At 35.7% G+C, this 19,480-nt stretch overlaps 1 protein-coding gene across 2 annotated transcripts in view; it reads left to right on the forward strand.

Annotated features, from left to right (window-relative positions):
* MAGI2 (membrane associated guanylate kinase, WW and PDZ domain containing 2) overlaps nucleotides 1–19,480 on the forward strand; it is a 1,480,053-nt gene that overhangs the window by 823,762 nt on the left and 636,811 nt on the right. The window lies entirely within an intron of this gene.

Consider the following 19,480-nt stretch of genomic DNA (forward strand, 5'->3'; position numbering starts at 1 on the left):
TTCATAGCCACCTTATTTCCCTACCACCTGCATCCCCTCCTTTACCCTTGGCAACAGGTAATCTGTTCTCCATTTCTATAATTTTGTCATGTCAGGAATGTCATATAAATGAAATCATACAGTACGTAAGCTTTTGGGGTTGAGTTTTTTCATTTGGCATAATTCTCCAGTGATTCATCTAGATTCTTGCTTGTTTTAATAGCTTGTTCTTTTTATTGCTAATTAGGATTTCATGGTATGGTTGTACCATAGTTCGTTTAAGCATTCCCTCTTGAAGGACAGACATCTAGGTTGTTTCTAGTTTGGGGTTATTACAAATAAAGTTGCTATAACATTCATGTGCAGGTTTTTGTGTGAACATAACTTGTCATTTCCCTGGGATAAATGCCCACCAGTGCAATTACTGGCTTGTGTGGTAGTCATATGTTTAGATTTGTTTGTTTGTTTGTTTGTTTAGAGAACAATCAATTTGTTTTCCATAGTGACTGTACCATTATCCATCCTACCACTAATCTATGAGTGATCCAGGTGCTCCACAATTTTGCATTGTCACTATTTTTTATTTTAGCTGTGGTGATAGGTGTATAGTAATACCTCATTGTGGTATTAATTTGTATTGCTATAATAGCTAATGATGTTGAACATTATTGTATGTGCTTATTTGCCATCTGTATATCCACTTTGATAAAATTTATCTTGCTGTCATTTGCCCATTTGACCATGGGGTTATTTGGATACTTTCCTGTTGAGTTTTGAGTTATTTTTCTAGATACCAGTCCTTTGTCAGATATGTGGTGATATGCAAATATTTTTCCCAGGCTGTACTTTGTCTTTTTGTGCTCCTAACAGAGTCTTTCACACAGCAAATGGTCTTAATTATATGAAGCCCAGTTTATCAAATTTCCCTTCTGTGGATTGTGCTTTTGGCGTCAAGTCTAAGAATTCTGCCTAGCCCTAGATCCCAAAGATTTTCTTCTAAGAAGTTTATAGTTTTACATTTTACATTTAAGTCTATAATCTATTTGAGTTAATTTTTGTAAAATGTGTGAGGTTAAGGCCAAAGTTCTTTAAAATATATATATATATATTTGCCTATGGATATTCAGTTGCTCAAGCACCATTTGTTGAAAAAGCTCTTCCTTTCATTTTGTGTTTGCACCTAAATAAAAAGTTATTGGGCATATTTTTGTTCTCTATTTTGTGTAATTGAATTTGTAGTACAAAAACCTCCTGAAAAGATTATCTCCAAGAATTAAGATAGTTTCATGGAGAAATCTATGAAATTTTTAAAGAAGAATTAATATCAGTTCTACACAATCTCCTTCAGAAAATAGAAAAGGAGTGCGTGCTTTCCAATTGGTTGTTTAATTTTTTTTTTTTTTTTTTTTTTTTTTTTTTTTTTTTTTGAGACGGAGTCTCGCTCTGTCACCCAGGCTGGAGTGCAGTGGCCGGATCTCAGCTCACTGCAAGCTCCGCCTCCCAGGTTTACACCATTCTCCTGCCTTAGCCTCCCGAGTAGCCAGAACTACAGGCGCCCGCCACCGCGCCCAGCTAGTTTTTTGTATTTTTTAGTAGAGACGGGGTTTCACCATGTTAGCCAGGATGGTCTCGATCTACTGACCTCGTGATCCGCCCGTCTCGGCCTCCCAAAGTGCAGGGATTACAGGCTTGAGCCACCGCGCCCGGCCTAATTTTTTTTTAATAGACTTAATTTTTAGAGTAGTTTTAGTTTCACAGTGAAATTGAACAGAAGGTATGGAGATTTCTTATATACCCTTCACCTTCCTATATGCATAGCCCTCCACCTTCCTATATGCATAGCCCTCCACCATGATTAACATCGCCCACTGGAGTGGTACATTTGTTATAATTGCTGAACATATACATTATCACTCAGAGATCATAATTTACATAGGGTCCTTTCTTGGTGCTGTATATCCTATGAGTTTGGACAAATGTATAATAACCATGTATCCACCATTACAGTATCATACAGTGTAGTTTCACCGCTCTAAAAATCACATAGCTCTGCCTATTTATGCCTTCCTTTTCCCAATGCCTGGAAACCACTGATCTTAAAGTCTCCCAACTTTTGCCTTTTCCAAACTACCATATAGTTGGATCATACATTGGCATCTTTCACTTAGCAATATACATTTAAATTTATTTCATATCTTTTCAGATAGCTCATTTCTTTTTAGCACTAAATATTTCATTTTTTGGATGTGTCATAGTTTATCCATCCACCTGTTGAAGGACATCTTGGTTGCTTCCAAGTTTTGGCAATTGTGAATTGCCAAATTTCTACAAACATCCATGTGCAGGTTTTCAGCTCCTTTGGATAAATACCAAGGAGTGTAATTGCTCGATCACATGCTAGAGTATGTTTAGTATTATTAGAAACTGCCAAACTCTTCCAAACTGGCTGTACAATTTTGCATTCCCACCAGCAGTGAATATGGGTTCCTTTTACTCCACATCCTTGCAGCATTTGTTGGCTGTGTTCCGGACTTTGGCCATTCTAATAGATGTGTAGTAGTATCTCGTTGTTATTTTAACTTGCTTTGCCCTGATGACATATGATGTGGATCATCATTTGATATTCTTATTCGCCATCTCCTATATCTTCTTGGAGAGATATCTGTTAAGGTGTTTGGCCTATTTTTTTTTTTTACTGGGTTTTATTTTTTCTTATTGTTGAGTTTTAAGAGTTCTTTGTATATTTTAAATAACGGTTATTTATCATATACACTTTTTGCCAGTATTTTCTATCAGTGTGTGGCTCAGTGTCATCCTGTTGACAGTGTTTTTTACATATCATAAATTTTAAACTTAGTTTTTGATTTCATTGAAGTATAATTGAAAAAATACATACTTAAGATGTAAAATGTGATTATTTTTAATTGTATATATTTAGGTGTATAATGTTTTGATATACATTGTGAAATTATAACAGTCAAATATATTCATCTCCTCACTTAGTTACCTTCTTCTCTGGTGACAGCACCTGAAACCTCTCTTAGCAAATTAGTTTTCATGCTGTACATTAGATCTCTAGATTTATTCATTTTACGTAACTGCAACTTTGTACTCTTTGACCAGCATTTCCCCATTTCCCCCAGTACCCTGCCCCTGGTAGAATAGAACCACTGTTCTATTCTCTGTTTCTGTGTATTAGACTTTTTAAGACTCTAGATATCATGTAGTAATTTTCTTTCTGTGTGTGGCTTATTTCACTTAGCATAATGTCACCCATCCATGTTGTTGCAAATGAAAGGATCTACTTTTTAAAGGATGAATAATATTTCATTGTATATGGATCCACAACATTTTCTTTATCCATTCATCTGTTGATGGTCACTTAGGTTGATTCCAATGAGAAAAATACCACTCTATTCATTGTACCTGAGAAGACTCAGAGGTCTAGGATTCATGTATCTTGCCTAAAGCAATACAGTTGGGAAGAGATGGAGTCAGGAATCAATCCCAAGTCTGTCAGGTACCTAAGTCCTCGTTTTTGACCACTCTAGTATAATGGACAGCCTCTTAGGCTGTTTTGTCATGTGTTCTGATGTATAGTTTAAAATGGGGATCCTCACTTTTATTTTTCCCTCAAGTGGAATATCAATTTTTTCAAACCTCTTTTCTTTCTAAACACATCTTCTTTGATTTGTGATGCTCCTTTTATTATTGTTTAAATTGCTATACATATTGGAGTTTGTGCATGGAAGGGGGCAAACTTACTGCTCATTCCCTTCTGGGTGATGCTGCCCTGAAGGATGTGAGAGACATTTCCTGGCTGTTTCAGAAGTATTCTCCATGCTGTAAGAGCAAGTTACCTGCTTTTTTTCTGTATTTTTGTTCGTTTGCTTGCTTGTTTTTGTATAAACCAAGGCTGAGACTGCATGGTAGGAAAGAAAGGAGAGAAAGATGAAGCTTCTACCGTCTTCTTTTCAGCCAGGGGGTTCCCTTCCATGCTGAGGTAGATCATACTAGAGGTGACCAAGTCCACCTCAGGGCCTTGAAACTGAAAGGAGACTTTTCCAGGTTTTGACAATAGGTTTTCTGTTGTCTTGTGTTTTATAATACTATCAGTTTTTTAGCCTTTTTATGCCTGAATGGCATTTTTAAATTTTCTTTTTAAAATTTTTGATTTTTGTGGACACAAAGTAGGTATATATATTTATGGTGTACACAAGATATTTTGTGACAGGCATGCAATGTATAAAAGTCACATCAGGGTAAATGAGGTATCTGTCACCTCAAGCATTTATCCTGAAACAGCATTTTTATGGGTGTGGCTAAAGGCTTTGTGTGTAGCAGTTAAAACAGACCTGTTCAAGGCACAGGTCTTGAATTTGTTGTTTTAAATAACATTTTTCTAATACATTGAAATCAGCATGCTCGGCATTTATTATAGGAGTTCTGACAAGACAGAGATCCAGGAGAGCAGTAGAGCAATAAATACAAATGATATTAAAATCTCAATGCGTAACCTTGTTCCAGTTTTGATGCAAAATATATACATTATATATATATGTAAAATTACACACAAATAATTACAAAGCAAAGTAGTAACAGGTACACAATTAAAATTGTATTAACTAGAAACAGAGCTATGGCTTAGTAAGATCTGTTAGGTAGGGGAAAAGTGTTTAAGCACAGAACTCAACTTGGGAAACATTGGTGTAATTACATTTAAACGAGATTTTCTGGCTATATGACCTTTCAAAACTTTATATTTATAAATATATATTATGACTCCAGAAAATGCAACATTCCCCAAATCATATTTGATATGTAATTACACAGAGTATCTTGTGGGACCAGGTTTATTCAGGACTCAGGTTAGGAGGTGCTGATATATCTATCTATTTAACTTAATTGAAATTATGTTTACTATGTGCCACATACCATTGTAGGCAATTTATACATGTCACTAATTTAATCCTCATAATTCCTCTTATGAGGAAGGTAGTATGTTGTTATCCAAGTTTTATGGGTAAAGTAACTGTGAAACACAGAGGAAGAAATTTGTCCAAGCTTGTCCATCTAGTAAGTGATAGAGCCAGGGTTTATACCCAGGCAGCTGTCTCAAGAATTCATGCTCTTTACCTCTATGAAGATATGCAAAATAAGTGCTATTAACCTTAATCCTAGGGATTTAGGATAATTCTGGATAATTAAACATCCTAGTTTTAACCATTGTTGCTAAAATACTATTAATTTGTCTTCCTAGCTGAACAATTTCTTGTAATTTTCAGGGTATCACTATAAGGAGCAATATTCATTATTGAATACTTCCTCATTTATTTTGTAACTATCTCTTGCACATTCCCTGCATTTATTCAAAGATAAATAAAAAGAAACTTTTGACCTCAGAGTACTAAGAGCCTAAAGAAGATGGACAGGTGATGTGGTAAGATTCAGAGACTGAACTGAGTAAATATTCTGTATCCTTGATTATTATTTTTTAATCATACTTTAAGTTCTGAGATACATGTGCAGAACATGCAGGTTTATTACACAGGTGTACACATGCCATGGTAGTTTGCAGAAACCATCAACTACATTAGGTATTTCTCCTAATGCTATCCCTCCCCTAGCCCCCCACTCGCTGACAGGCCCCAGTATGTGATGTTCTCCTCCCTGTGTCCATGTGTTCTCATTATTCAACTCCTACTTATGAGTGAGAACGTGCAGTGTTTGGTTTTCTGTTCCTGTGTTAGTTTGCTGAGAATGATGGTTTCCAGCTTCATCCATGTCCCTGCAAATGACATGAAGTCATCCTTTTCTATGTCTGGATAGTATTCCATAGTGTATATGTGCCACATTTTCTTTATCCAGTCTACATTGATGGGCATTTGGGTTGGTTCCAAGTCTTTGCTATTGTGAACAGTGCTGCAATAAACACACGTGTGCATGTGTCTTTATAGTAGTATGATTTATAATCCTTTGGGTTTATACCCAGTAATGGGATTGCTGGGTCAAATGGTACTTCTGGTTCTAGATCCTTGAGGAATCGCCACACTATCTTCCATAATGGTTGAACTCATTTACACTCCCACCAACAGAGTAAAAGTGTTCCTATTTCTCCACATCCTCTCCAGCATCTGTTGTTTCTTCACTTTTTAATGCTCGCCATTCTAACTGGTGTGAGATGGTATCTCATTGTGGTTTTGATTTGCATTTCTCTAATGACCAGTGATAATGAGCCTTTTTTCATGTTCGTTCGCCACATAAATGTCTTCCTTTGAGAAATGTCTGTTCATGTCCTTTGCCTGCTTTTTGATGGGCTGTTTTTTTGTTTGTTTGTTTGTTTTGTTTGTTTTTCTTGTAAATTTGTTTAAATTCTTTGTGGATTCTGAATATTAGCCATTTGTCAGATGGATAGATTGCAAAAATTTTGTCCCATTCTGTAGGTTGCCTGTTCACTCTGATGATAGTTTCTTTTGCTGTGCAGAAGCTCTTTCATTAGTTTAATTAGATCCCATTTGTGAATTTTGGCTTTTGTTGCTATTGCTTTTGGTGTTTTATCATGAAGTCTTTGCCCATGCCTAAGTACTGAATGGGTTTGCCTAGGTTTTCTTCTACGTTTCTTATGGTTTTAGGTCTTACATTTAAGTCTTTAATCGATCTTTAGTTAATTTTTGTATAAGGTATAAGGAAGGAGTCCAGTTTCAGTTTTCTACATATGGCTAGCCAGTTTTCCCAACACCATTTATTAAATAAGAAATCTTTTCCCCATCGCTTTTGTCAGGTTTGTCAAGGATCAGATGGTTTTAGATGTGTGGCTTTATTTCTGAGGGCTCTGTTCTATTCCACTGGTCTATATATCTGTTTTGGTACCAGTACCATGCTCTTTTCATTACTGTAGCCTTGTAGTATAGTTTGAAGTCAGGTAGCGACCCTTGATGTTATTGTATTGAATAGATTATTGTGTTACCATTTACTACTTGGACGTCAAACACCATGTAAGCAAAAGTCTGCTTGTTTGTAGATTAGTTTGGTTGATGCAATAGATCCAAGTGAAGAAATCACTTGAGACTAGAGATCTATCAGGGAAATTCACACATGTAAAATCTTAAACACTAACCTTCAGTGTTTATTTGCTTGCCTATTTCTTCCCCTGTTTGAGGGTAGGTATCTCCTCATTACCTGGAACAATGGCTGCCCCATGAACTCATTTGACAGTTGTGTTTGTTGAAATAAAACATAGCTTCTCTACATTTTCTTCACATGGAGAAGTATATACATATACAAGCAGCATACAGCACGTAGTTCTGATGTTTCAGATGGTGTTTACACTGCAGAACGCTTATTCAGTAGTGGTTAGTGTGTCTGGTCTAGTCAAGGCATAGGCTTTTTTTCTTTTCTCTTTTGGCTTCTGAGGTCTTTGTTTTATTTTCTACTTTTACATTTCAGAGAAGGCAGGGGTATATGTTCCATATGTCAATTACCACTTTGAAAAGGACCCTCATACTCAAAATATATTTCACCTTCAAAGTACACTGAGCAATTATGGCATTACCTTGAATCAGGGTATTTCAAAACCTCTCATTGTCTTAGATCATCATTTTATTCTAATTAAGTTCAATAATTATACATATAGAATATATATATAACCTGTTCTGTTTTTAGGATAGATGCTAACTCTTTGATACCTGATTATCAAAAGAATCATATTACTGGAAGTTATTTTCTAGGAGGGTTTTTAATAACATTTGTGAGTTCTCTACTTCATAAAGGTAAACTGTAAAAACAATGTGTAAACCCAGACTGCATTTTAATAAGAAAGGGAGCTAAAACCAAAGCACATGGGATGCTTCAGTGGGTGAGCTGAAATAACAGAGTGAATATCCAATGAATCAGGACAATGTAGACACTGAAGGAATTAATGGAAAAAAAAAAAAAACTTACCTCATCTCTATTATCCAAGTCAGCCAAGTGCAAAGGCAGAAAGTTTATATGGCATGTGTGTGTATCTATGTTTATTTTTGTATTTTGTGTGTTACATGAATTATCAGAAAGCAACTTAAAGTGTTCACCAAGAGGCTGGAGGGCCTGCATTATCAATCTCTATTATAGCAGAAATACTACTACTGGATCAAAACTACTTCACAATCTCATGGAGGGGCTGTTGCCAGGATATGTAATGATTGATTTGAAATAACATGACGTGAGAGACACTACTAAGAATCTTCAAAGATGACAGAGTATTTTTCAAGCTTCATGAAAAATGATGAAGTTATCATGTCAAGGATTGCTAAAAGCCTACTCAAAAGAACTCCTCAAATCACCACTGAGAAAGCATCTGTTTCTTGATAGTTTTTGAGGAGTTGTTTCACAGTGTGAGGTGACACTATCTGTTTCGATACAAAGAAATAAAGTGACTATTGCATGTATGTTGTTCTTGTTAGCTGGACATCATGTCACCTCAAACAGAATACTACTTACAGCCGAGTAGCATTTAATTTTCTTTCAACATACCTGGATTGGTTATACCTTATTGTGTTTGAAATGATTAATAGCCAGCAGAAATACTTAGTGAAAGGAGGGCAAAGACTACTGCTGAATATCATTATTGACTTGGAATGGTAATGATATATTTTCATTATTACTGCCCATAAAATAAATTTCCTAACAAAAACAACTTCTTCTCTGTCTATGCATGCCCCTGTAACCATTTCATTAAAGGTTCTCTCTTCTTTTGCAGTCAACTGAACACCTATTTCCAAGTTAAACCTCCTGACTTTTGAAAGCCTATTTCTCCTAGTTTAGTTCTTTGGGACCCAGCTCTTTTTTCCTTTGCTTACTCCCATGGAAATGACATGAGGGACCCTTACTTTTGAAGGTCACTCCCACATAAGACTCTGGTTCTCACTTCTCCACCCAACCCAGTCTATAGCCCTGGATGCCTGTCTATCCCTCCCCTGGATTGGAAGTTCAGACAATTGGAACCAAGGACATTTTTATTATTGAGTGAAAACATGAAGTTTGTAAACATGCAGGCTAATCCTCTTTCTAATGCATGCCTCGTGAGTTACTTTCTTTGTGGCTGTATCCAGGATCTCTCACGTAGTAGTATCAGTGCTTGCGGTTGTTGACCAAATTCCAAACCCCTGAATCACCAAGAAGGTATAGAAAAAAGAAAACCGTTTTTGAGTTACTGAGTTACCTACCCCAGGCTAGACTAACACCTTACTACTCTAATTATGATCTGTAGATCAGCAACATCAGTATCACCTGGGAGCTTGTTAGAAACTCACAATCTCAGGCCATACCCAGGCCTGCTTATCAGAAACTTCATTTTAACAAGATTGTAAGGAGATTCCTACACACATCAGAATGTGAGAAGCCTGGGGGTAAAGCGTTTAAAAATATTTTTTTATTTAACCCTCAGCACTTGCATGTGATTGGCATTAATATTCCCATTTTACAAATGAGGACTATTAGGACGAGGGAGGTTGAATAATTTATCTAACCCAGAGGCTAACCACTTGGCTGCATACCAATGTTCCCATCTGTATGACTTGATGCCTATAAACAACAGGGATGACCAGGCCAAAACACGGGGCTTTAGAGAACTAGTGATAATTTGACAGCTGAGTAGCTACCAACTGCTGTGAAGAAAAGGAGATTTTTTATCAATTACTCTTAAATCCAGGTGTAGTCACAAAGAAAATAGTTTTATTATTTTTAGTCACACTTCTATCTTAAATCAAATGATATTAACTTTTTAAATTTGCAACTCAAAATATTCACAAGATTTGGATCTGAACAACTTTTAGCTGCTGTCTCCACATGCCAAACTCAGCCTCTGATGTTGAAATTTCGCCATGATAGTAGTTGTTCCAAAAAGGTGCCACTGAATCCAAAAGCAATTCTTTAAAAAAAAAAGGTAGAATTAGTGTATAGCATTCTAACATCTAAATACTCTTTTATTTTTTTGAGACAGAGTCTTACTCTGTTGCCCAGGCTGGAGTGCAATGGTGGGATCTGGGCTCACTGCAAGCTCCGCCTCCCGGGTTCATGCCATTCTCCTGCCTTAGCCTCTCGAGTAGCTGGGACTAAAGGCGCCCACTACCGTGCCTGGCTAATTTTTTTTTTTTTTTTTTTAAGTAGAGATGGGGTTTCACCGTGTTAGCCAGGATGGTCTCGATCTCCTGACCCCGTGATCTGCCCACCTTGGCCTCCCAAAGTGCTGGGATTACAGGCGTGAGTCACCGCGCCCGGCCTAAATACTCATTTTCATGTTCAAGTTCTGGCAAGCTTGTTTTAAAAATTTATAAAAATGTAAATTTTTAAAAAGTGTAATTACTTTTGTGGCTTAAAAAAAAAAAAAAAAAAAAAAAAAAAAGTCATCCCAAAAAAGAAGCCAGCATAAAACAGTGAAGATTACTGCTTCTTTCAACAAGTCATTGTGGGAAGTAAAAAAGTGCCACTACCCAACAGACATGCAGTTTAACAAGGCACTCAAGATCACAAAATGGCAACCAGTCAAATGCTGCGGCTGAAGAAAATTAATCACCACATTGGTGCTGACCTCACAGGGTGTTATGAAGAATGTTGAAATGGCTAAGGGTATGGGCTTACTGAACTCTTGAAGCCATGAGACTGGTCATTCAGGGTGAAAATTGTTGTAGACCTGCAATGTAACAAGTTTCTATAGCAAAATATCTTAGATTGACATCAGCAGACTTAAAACTATAGAGCAGATGGGAAGAGGCAAGCAGCAGGATTCCTGGAACCAAAATAAATTTTACCATCTTCTCAACTTTCAGAATAGATAGGAATTAATTGGAAGCCGATTAAAGAATTTATCTTTGCAATGTAAAACACAGTGTTGATTATATTCCAAGACCAGTGGTTGGTCCTCCACCCTGGTAGACATTAAAATCACTTGACAAGCATTCTGAAAAAGCACCTCTTGGGTACTAACCCCCAAATTCTGATTTAATTCATCCGAGGTGGACCTGCTAATTTTAAAATCTTCCCAGATGTTTCTAATGTGTAGCCAAAGTTGAGAGCACGTATGCTAGATGATGCTAAAATAAATAAAAGACAAGTGAAGAAAAAAGTGTTGAATAAGATGGTGAAAGAAAATCATAAGGATCAACAATATTTCAGGTTTCAGCTGTTGTATCTTTGGAAGCAAGGCTAACAAAAATAGTCATAGCAGTGTAAGCCTGGATATATGGCGGCTTCTTCCTATTACTGCAATGTACTGAGCATTTTTGATTGGAGGTAGTAGGGAAGAAATTGTTTTATTTTTCAGTTTTTCCCTGTTACAAGGATGAGCCAGTGAACATCCTTCCATGTATATGTTGGGAAACATGACAGAATATTTTTTTTGACTTTGAATTGTTATTTATTGTGCTGTTTTTCTGCATTTAGCTTGCATTATTTTTGGAAATTTTGTAATGTAATTTTTTTACTATTATACTTTAAATTCTAGGGTACATGTGCACAACTTGCAGGTTTGTTACATAGGTATACATGTGCCATGTCAGTTTGCTGCACACATCAACTCGTCATTTACATTAGGTATTTCTCCTAATGCTATCCCTCCACCAGCCCCCCACCCCGCAACTGGCCCTGGTGTGTGATGTTCCCCTCCCTGTGTCCATGTGTTCTCATTGTTCAACTTCCACTTATGAGTGAGACCATGTGGTGTTTGGTTTTCTGTCCTTGTGATATTTTGCTAAGAATGACGGTTTCCAGCTTCAACCATGTCCCTGCAAAGGACATGAACTCATCCTTTTTTATGCCTGCATAGTATTACATGGTGTATATGTGCCACATTTTCTTTATCCAGTCTGTTTTTGATGGACATTTGGGTTGGTTCCAAGTCTTTGCTATTGTGAATAGTGCCACAATTAACATACATGTGCATGTGTGTTTATAGTAGCATGGTTTATAATCCTTTGGGTATATATCCAGTAATGGGATGGCTGGATGAAATAGTATTTCTAGTTCTAGATCTTTGAGGAATCACCACACTGTCTTCCATGATGGTTGAACTAATTTACACTCCCACCAACAGTGTAAAAGCGTCCCTGTTTCTCCACATCCTCTCCAGCATCTGTTGTTTCCTGACTTTTTAATGATAGCCATTCTAACTAGTGTGAGATGGTATCTCATTGTGGTTTTGATTTCCATTTCTCTGATAACCTGTGATGAGCATTTTTTCATGTCTGTTGGCTGCATAAAAGTCTTCTTTTGAGAAGTGTCTGTTCATATCCTTTGCCCACTTTTTGATGGGGTTGTTTGTTTTTTTCTTGTAAATTTGTTGAAGTTATTTGTAGATTCTGGATATTAGCCCTTTATTAGATGGTTAGATTGCAAAAATTTTGTCCTATTCTGTAGGTCGCCTATTCACTCTGATAGTTTCTTTTGCTGTGCCGAAGCTATTTAGTTAATTAGATCCCATTCGCCTATTTTGGCTTTCGTTGCCATTGCTTTTGGTGTTTTAGCATGACAGAATATTTTTATGATAAATTCCTAGAAATAGAATTGTTTGGTCAATATGTTTATGTATGTTTATGCATTTTATGTGTTGATATTTAATTACTGTCACCCACCCACCAAGGAGGTTATAGTAATTTATATTTACATAGCCTGTATCTCAACTGTGTCTAATCATAAGAATGGGTTGAACATACAAAGGAGACAGTGAATAACCAACAGTGTAAGATTCTAGGAAAAGGGAGATTTGAAGGAACAGCAATACTTTTGAAAAGAATGTAGAGAGAGATGAAGTGAGGTGATGCTGTGTGATTGTTGGTCAGTGCTAAAGGATGGTTTGAGATTTGTCATCATAAACTGTCAAATTTTCATTCAAGTAGCAGTTGGCTGCTTGATGCAGGCAAAGAGAAAAAGCTAAGTTCAACAATCTTTCTTTGGACATGACATGGGATCTTCCATTATATTGTCCTATAGCTTTATGAAGGCCAAATATTGACAGCATAGTGATTATATTCCTAAGTATATTTTGTAGAAAAATATGTGCAAAGGAATTATATGTAAGAACATTCATTGCAGCATTGTATTTAATAGTGAAAATTTGAAAACAATATAAAAGTTACTAATGTTTCATTGGTAGGAGAGAAAACATGCTGAATTTACATAGTAGGATATTATACACATACATATATGCACTTAAAAAATTCCTATATTCCTAAATACAATTTTTTCTTGCTTTAAAGCAGCATGACTCATCATAAACATTTCCACACTTATATGATTATAAATGTTATTTTAATGATTGCCTAATATTCAACCATATTAAAGACTCCAGAAACAGAGAATAATACAACAACTGAGTATATTCCACTAAGATTTAATAAATTTTAATATTTTTCTATCTTTGCCCAGATCTTTTCACTTTTAATAAAATACTGCAGATACAATTGAATCTCCTCCATTATACCCTTCTTCAAATTCCCTCCTTGACCCTAGTTTCCTCTTTCATCCTCCAGCAATAACCACTTTACTTGGTTTGGTGTTCATCTTTGCATGCATTTTAAAAATAGTTTTGCTGGACCAGGTGCAGTGGCTCACGCCTGTAATCCCAGCACTTTGGGAGGCCAAGGCAGGAGAGTTCCAGACCAGCCTGGCCAACATGGCCAAACACCATCTCTACTAAAAATAGAAAAATTAGCCAGGCATGGTGGTGCACACCTGTGGTCTCAGCTACTTGGGTGGTCGAGGCAAGAGAATTGCTTGAGCCTGGTAGGCGGAGGTTGTAGTGAGCCAAGATCATGCCACTGCACTCCAGTCTGGGCAACAGAGCAAGACTGTGTCTCGGGGGGGAAAAAAAAAAAAAGTTTTAGCTGATTTGTGCTTGTGTCTATAAACAACTTGGACACACTTAAAAAGTCACATAAATGGTATATATATATATATATACACACACACACACACACACATATATCTGCAACATAGTTAACTAAGAGTTTTTATTAAGAGTAGATGTTGGATTTTGTCAAATTTTCTGTCTACATCCATAAAATAACTGGGTTTTCTTCTCTAGTTTGTTGATATGGTGAATTATATTGATTGATTTTTGTATATTAAATCAACTTTGCATACCTTGTAAAAGCTCTATGTGTTCATGGTGTATTCTCCTTTTTACATATTGTTACATTTAATTTGCTAAAATTTTATTAGTTTTTTATATTATGTTCATGAGGAATATTATCCTGTAATTTTCTTTTCTTTTCTTTTAATGTTTGGTTTTGTGATATCATGGTAATACTGGCCTTGTAGAAGGAATTAGATGTTTTTGCTTCTTTTTCAGTTTTCTGAAAAAATTTGTACAGAATTAGCATTATTTCTTTCTTAAATATGTGGTGGAATTCACCAGCGAAGCTATCTGGCTCTGGAGTTTCCTGTAAGTGATAGTTTTTAACTAAAATATCAGGTAGACACACACTGACACACACACACACACACACACGTATGTATACAGGCTCTCTACTGTCCACAGAGAGCCTGGACATTATACATATTAAACATGCTTTAGTTGTATCTTTCAAAAATTTTGTTCATTTCATCTAAGTTGACAAATATATTGGCATAAATTTATTTATAATATACCATTAATATCCTTTTAATATCCATCAAACCTATAATGAACTTACATCTTTCATTGCAAAAACTGATAATTAGTATATTCCCTCTTCTTTCTGAGATCAGTCTAGCTTGGAGGTTTATCAATTTTATTGATTTTTCTCTTAGCCAGCTATTGATTTTATTTTTTCTGTTTGTTTAAAAAATTTCTACTATGATTTTTATTGTTCTCTTTCTTCTTAATTCGAGTTTAATATGCTCTCCTTTTGCCAGTTGCCGAGGTCATTGATTTGAGACCTTTCTGTGTTTCTAACATAAGTATTTGGAGTTAAACATTTCTCTTGAATTCCTGCTTTAGTAACATCCCACTAATTTTGATATATTGTGTTTTTAGTTAGTTCAAAATGATTTCTAATTACCTTTTTATTTCTTCCTTGACACATGAGCTATTTCAAAGTGTGTTAGTTTCCAAATATCTAAGGCTTTTCCAGATCTATTTCTGTTATTGGTTTCTCGTTTAGTTTTATTGTGGTCAGAAAACATCATTTTATGATGTGTCTTGTATAAAGGCATTGAAACTTGTTTTATTGCCGAGAATATGGTCTATCTTTATACATTTTTCATGTGCAATTAAAAATAATGTATATTGTTAAGTGTTCTATAAATGTCAATTAGGTTAATTTGGTAGACAGTGTGGTTCAGGTCTATAATTTTACTGGTTTTCTGTGTACTTGTTTTATCAATTATTAAAAGAGGAGTGTTGAAATATCTCAGTATCATTGTGGAATTATCAGTTTTTTTCTTTATAGCTCCATGTATTTGCTTCATGTAATTTGAATCTCTAACTAAATACATAAAATTTAGGATTTTTTGTCCAGTTAAGGAATTGACTCCTTTATTATTTTGAAATGAATTTCTTTATCACTGTTAGTGTTCTTTGCTCTAAAATCTACTTTTTCTGATGTTATTCTAAATTTCATTTGACCATTGCATAGCATAGCTTTTTCAATTCTTTTACTTCTAACTTTTTTGTGTTATTGTATTTAAATGATGTTTTTTGTAGGCAGCATATAGTTGCATTTTGCTCTTTTAAACAGATGATCTGTTTTTCAATAGTGTGTGTGTATGGGTGTGTGCAGATGTTGCTGTAGGCTTTATATGATACATCTTTAACTTATCCCGGTCAGCCATCAAATGATACATCACTTCATATATAGTGTAAGAATCTTACAATAGTATGCCACCATTCCCATCCCCCACCCCTTGTGCCATTGTGATCATATATTTTAATTCACTATATTGTTATTACTTTTGCTTTAAACCATCTCTTACCTTTCAAAGGGATTAAGTTATATATTTTATATTTACCATTTTCAGAACTGTCTCAAAATAATTGTTATACAGGTGGCTGCATTTGTCTGTATCTTAATAACTTGAGTCCTCCAGGATGATGAAATACATTTTATTTCACTTTTGTCTATCAGCCATGATAGGCATCAAATATATATTTGTTGAAATTGCTGCAAGTCATTTCTATCATGTGACTTGTAAAAGGGACACATGACTTGGCAAACTAGAGCTTTACCTAATTCTTAGTATTTTATCATTTCTTTATTTTTAGAAAATTACTACTTTTTCATCTGCTCAGAGCACTCGTATTTCTTTTTAAATGTTTGTAGCTTCCTAATTCAACAAGTTTGGACATTTCTTTCCAAAGATATCAATCCTTGGTGCACCCCAGCTACTTTCTTGGTATTTCTTAGTTATCTTTCTGAATATCCTTACTCTAACTTGGCAACAGTTTAGAGAGTATCTTACTTCCCTCTGCTTCTCCATATATTTTTCAAATTGATTCGTAATAGTTGCATGTATTTAAGAGGTACTTATGTTATTTGGGTACGTGTATACAATGTGTAATGATCAAATCAGAGTAATTGGGATAGCCATAGGATATTTGATTCCCAGTTTTATTATTCTTTCCTGGCAGAACACTCTATCTGAATGCTGAGTGCTGGTTGCCCATATCCCATTCACAAGGCACACCCACACTCCCACCTGGTGCTCTCATCTATCTCCCACAACAAAATTTTTTTAGAACATTTTGTAGATGATGGTGAAGTGTTCCATTGCCTAGAAGCCTGGCCTGTACTGCCAGACTGCCCAGGTTTCAATCCTAGTGCTGCCACTTGGGCAAGTTACTTAAGGTATAAAAAGAGTAAAATGCCACCTACCATATCAAGTTGCTAGGAAAAATGAAAGAGAGAATGCATGCAAAAAGCAGAGTACAATGCTTCATGTAAGGTCAGAGCTCAATAAGTATTAGTGCTTGTGAATATTGTATACATAAAAAAATTCTCATGTAATTCCTTACTTTGCCATATTAATCAGTCATGTCTTTCTCCCTTTCCTACTAGATTGATATTCATTCTGAAACATTTCATATATGTTTGGACAAATGATAAGTGTGTGAAAGAAAAAACTGAAGGCTCCTAAGTGATGACCGAATATATTAAAAATTAGCAGATAGCTTTGCTAGAGGGCTCTCTCCTGCTGAACCAATTTTCAATATTTTGCTGTAATGCAACACAGAATCAAATATCTTGGAACACTTAACCTAAGATAATTCTTGTTCTTTGCCTTATTTCCATATGCTACGGTAACTTTACTGAACCATGGTCCTAAACTTAAAGCTTATGTGTATATGTATATTGTTCATATACAACTTTATCATGTAACTGTTCATCTTTATGTCAGGTAATGACAAACTTTCTATCAAATATAAAATATTACTGTGAATACCACTTTATCCAATAAGTGATAAGTAACTTGATTTCCATGGTGAACATGTAGCATACACATGGGATATTACAGATACAACAGCATAAAATTTGTATGTAATATTCAGGAGCACTTAGAGGCTCCATGTTTCTTCCCTGTATGAAATGTCTGATAAATTCCTTAGCCCACAGAAGGTCTGCTAATATAATTATACTCTAAAATGGAAGCATGGTCAACAAGATACTGTTATTTACCACTAAAAGATGCAATGCCTTCAGTAAATACTGAAGGAGAAGCTCCTTCACTCGTAGGAACAGATGTGTTTCCACTCTTGATCTAGCATCACAAAACACATATTTCCCCTGGCAATTTCTTGTTCATATTATTTCAAAGATTGCATAAGAACAGTCCTCTCTGGCTTTTTGAGAGAACAAATATCTATGATCCTTCTACAGATATTTTCCCCAATTTTTTTCTGTGTATTAGGAAGCTACCTGGTTGTTTTGAAGAAGTTTTCAAAAACAATAGACACATGAAATGTTACACTTAATACTGGCCACACCCACAGAAATGGTCGTATTTTTCTCTCTTGAGGTAGTGCACTCAAATGCTGGCACTGAAGTTGCATCTTGTTGATTTACAAGTACAAATCTAGGAGATAAGATCATGAAGACACAAAGGATCGAAAACCTAATATAGGAGTGAGCAAACGACTTCTTACGGGTCAAATCAGTCCACCACCTCGTAAATGCAGTTTCATTGGAACACAGCTGTGTTCATTTGTGTATGTATTATGTGTCCACTTGCATCTCTAATAACAGTAGTTATTACAGAGACAGTATAGCCAGCAAAGCCTAGAATACTTACTGTCTAGCCCTTTTAGAAATTTGCTGAACTCTAACCCAAAGGAATAGCTTGGATCTAAATGGGGGAGATAAATAGCTATTTAACCTTTTTCCAGGAGGTTAAATACATGCATTGTATCCATTCTCACACTACTATAAGGACATACCCGAGACTGTATAATTTATTAAGAAAAGAGGTTGAATCGACTCACAGTTCTGCAGGGCTAGGGAGGCCTCAGGAAACTTACAGTCATAGCAGAAGGGGAAGCGAACATGTCCTTCTTCACATGGTGGCAGCAAGGAGAATAATGAGCGCCCAGCAAAGGGGGAAGAATCTTATAAAACCATCGGATCTCATGAGAACTCATCATCACAAGAACAGGATAGGGAAAACTGCCCTTGTGATTGAATTATCTCATCCCCCATGACATGTAGGGATTATGGCAATGACAATTCAAGATGAGATTTGGGTGGGGACACAGCCAAACTATATCATGCACATTTTTCATTCTAACATGGATTCACTAATGCCCCATAGCCTAGTTTGGCCAGCCTCAGCCTTTCTAGTTTTCTCACATACCAGATGCTCTACCCCTTCTTTTAGGCAGCAATACTTAATACTTTGGGTCTGAAAGTCAGAGCACCATCACCCTACCAGGTATAAACTCTCCAACCACTTCTTCCCCTTGAGGGGCAGGATGCTGAGTCAGCTGCTGGGCTGATGCTACTGGTATTCACCTCTTTGTTTTGTATTATGTCTCAATTAGTCCTGGCAAGTAAGTGTGTTTTCATACTCTCTCTAAAGGAGGTAAAGATTTATCTAAAATTATAAACATTTTCTCTGAAGAACTCAATATTTATTTTGATAACTCACTATTAACTCAATATCTATTATGCCAGAAGTACCTTAATTAGCTCTTTTTAAATTTCCTTACAATTTTCTTCTATATTTTTAATTCCTAAAACTTTCCTTAATCTCTGATAATAATTGCATTTCTCAGGAATAGTGATTTGAGAGTCTATAGAGCCAAGTGTTTTGCTTTTTTTGTTGTTGTTGTTACAGGATAGTTTTCTTCTGATAGGTTTATGTAAAAATTTCCAGCAGGGGTCTCAAATGATTATTTGACAGTTCACAATACACATTCCTTTATCTTGTATCACTTTTAATTTGCTCCCCAATCAGGAAGGAAATACAGTGGTTTAAGATTAAAACCACAGTGTTCTGGGGATTATGACAATTGGATAGAAACTGAGTCCTGCTGCACTTCATGCCTAAAAGACCA

The sequence above is a fragment of the Theropithecus gelada genome, chromosome 3 (genome assembly GCF_003255815.1).
Source record: "Theropithecus gelada isolate Dixy chromosome 3, Tgel_1.0, whole genome shotgun sequence".
Lineage (NCBI taxonomy): Eukaryota > Metazoa > Chordata > Mammalia > Primates > Cercopithecidae > Theropithecus > Theropithecus gelada.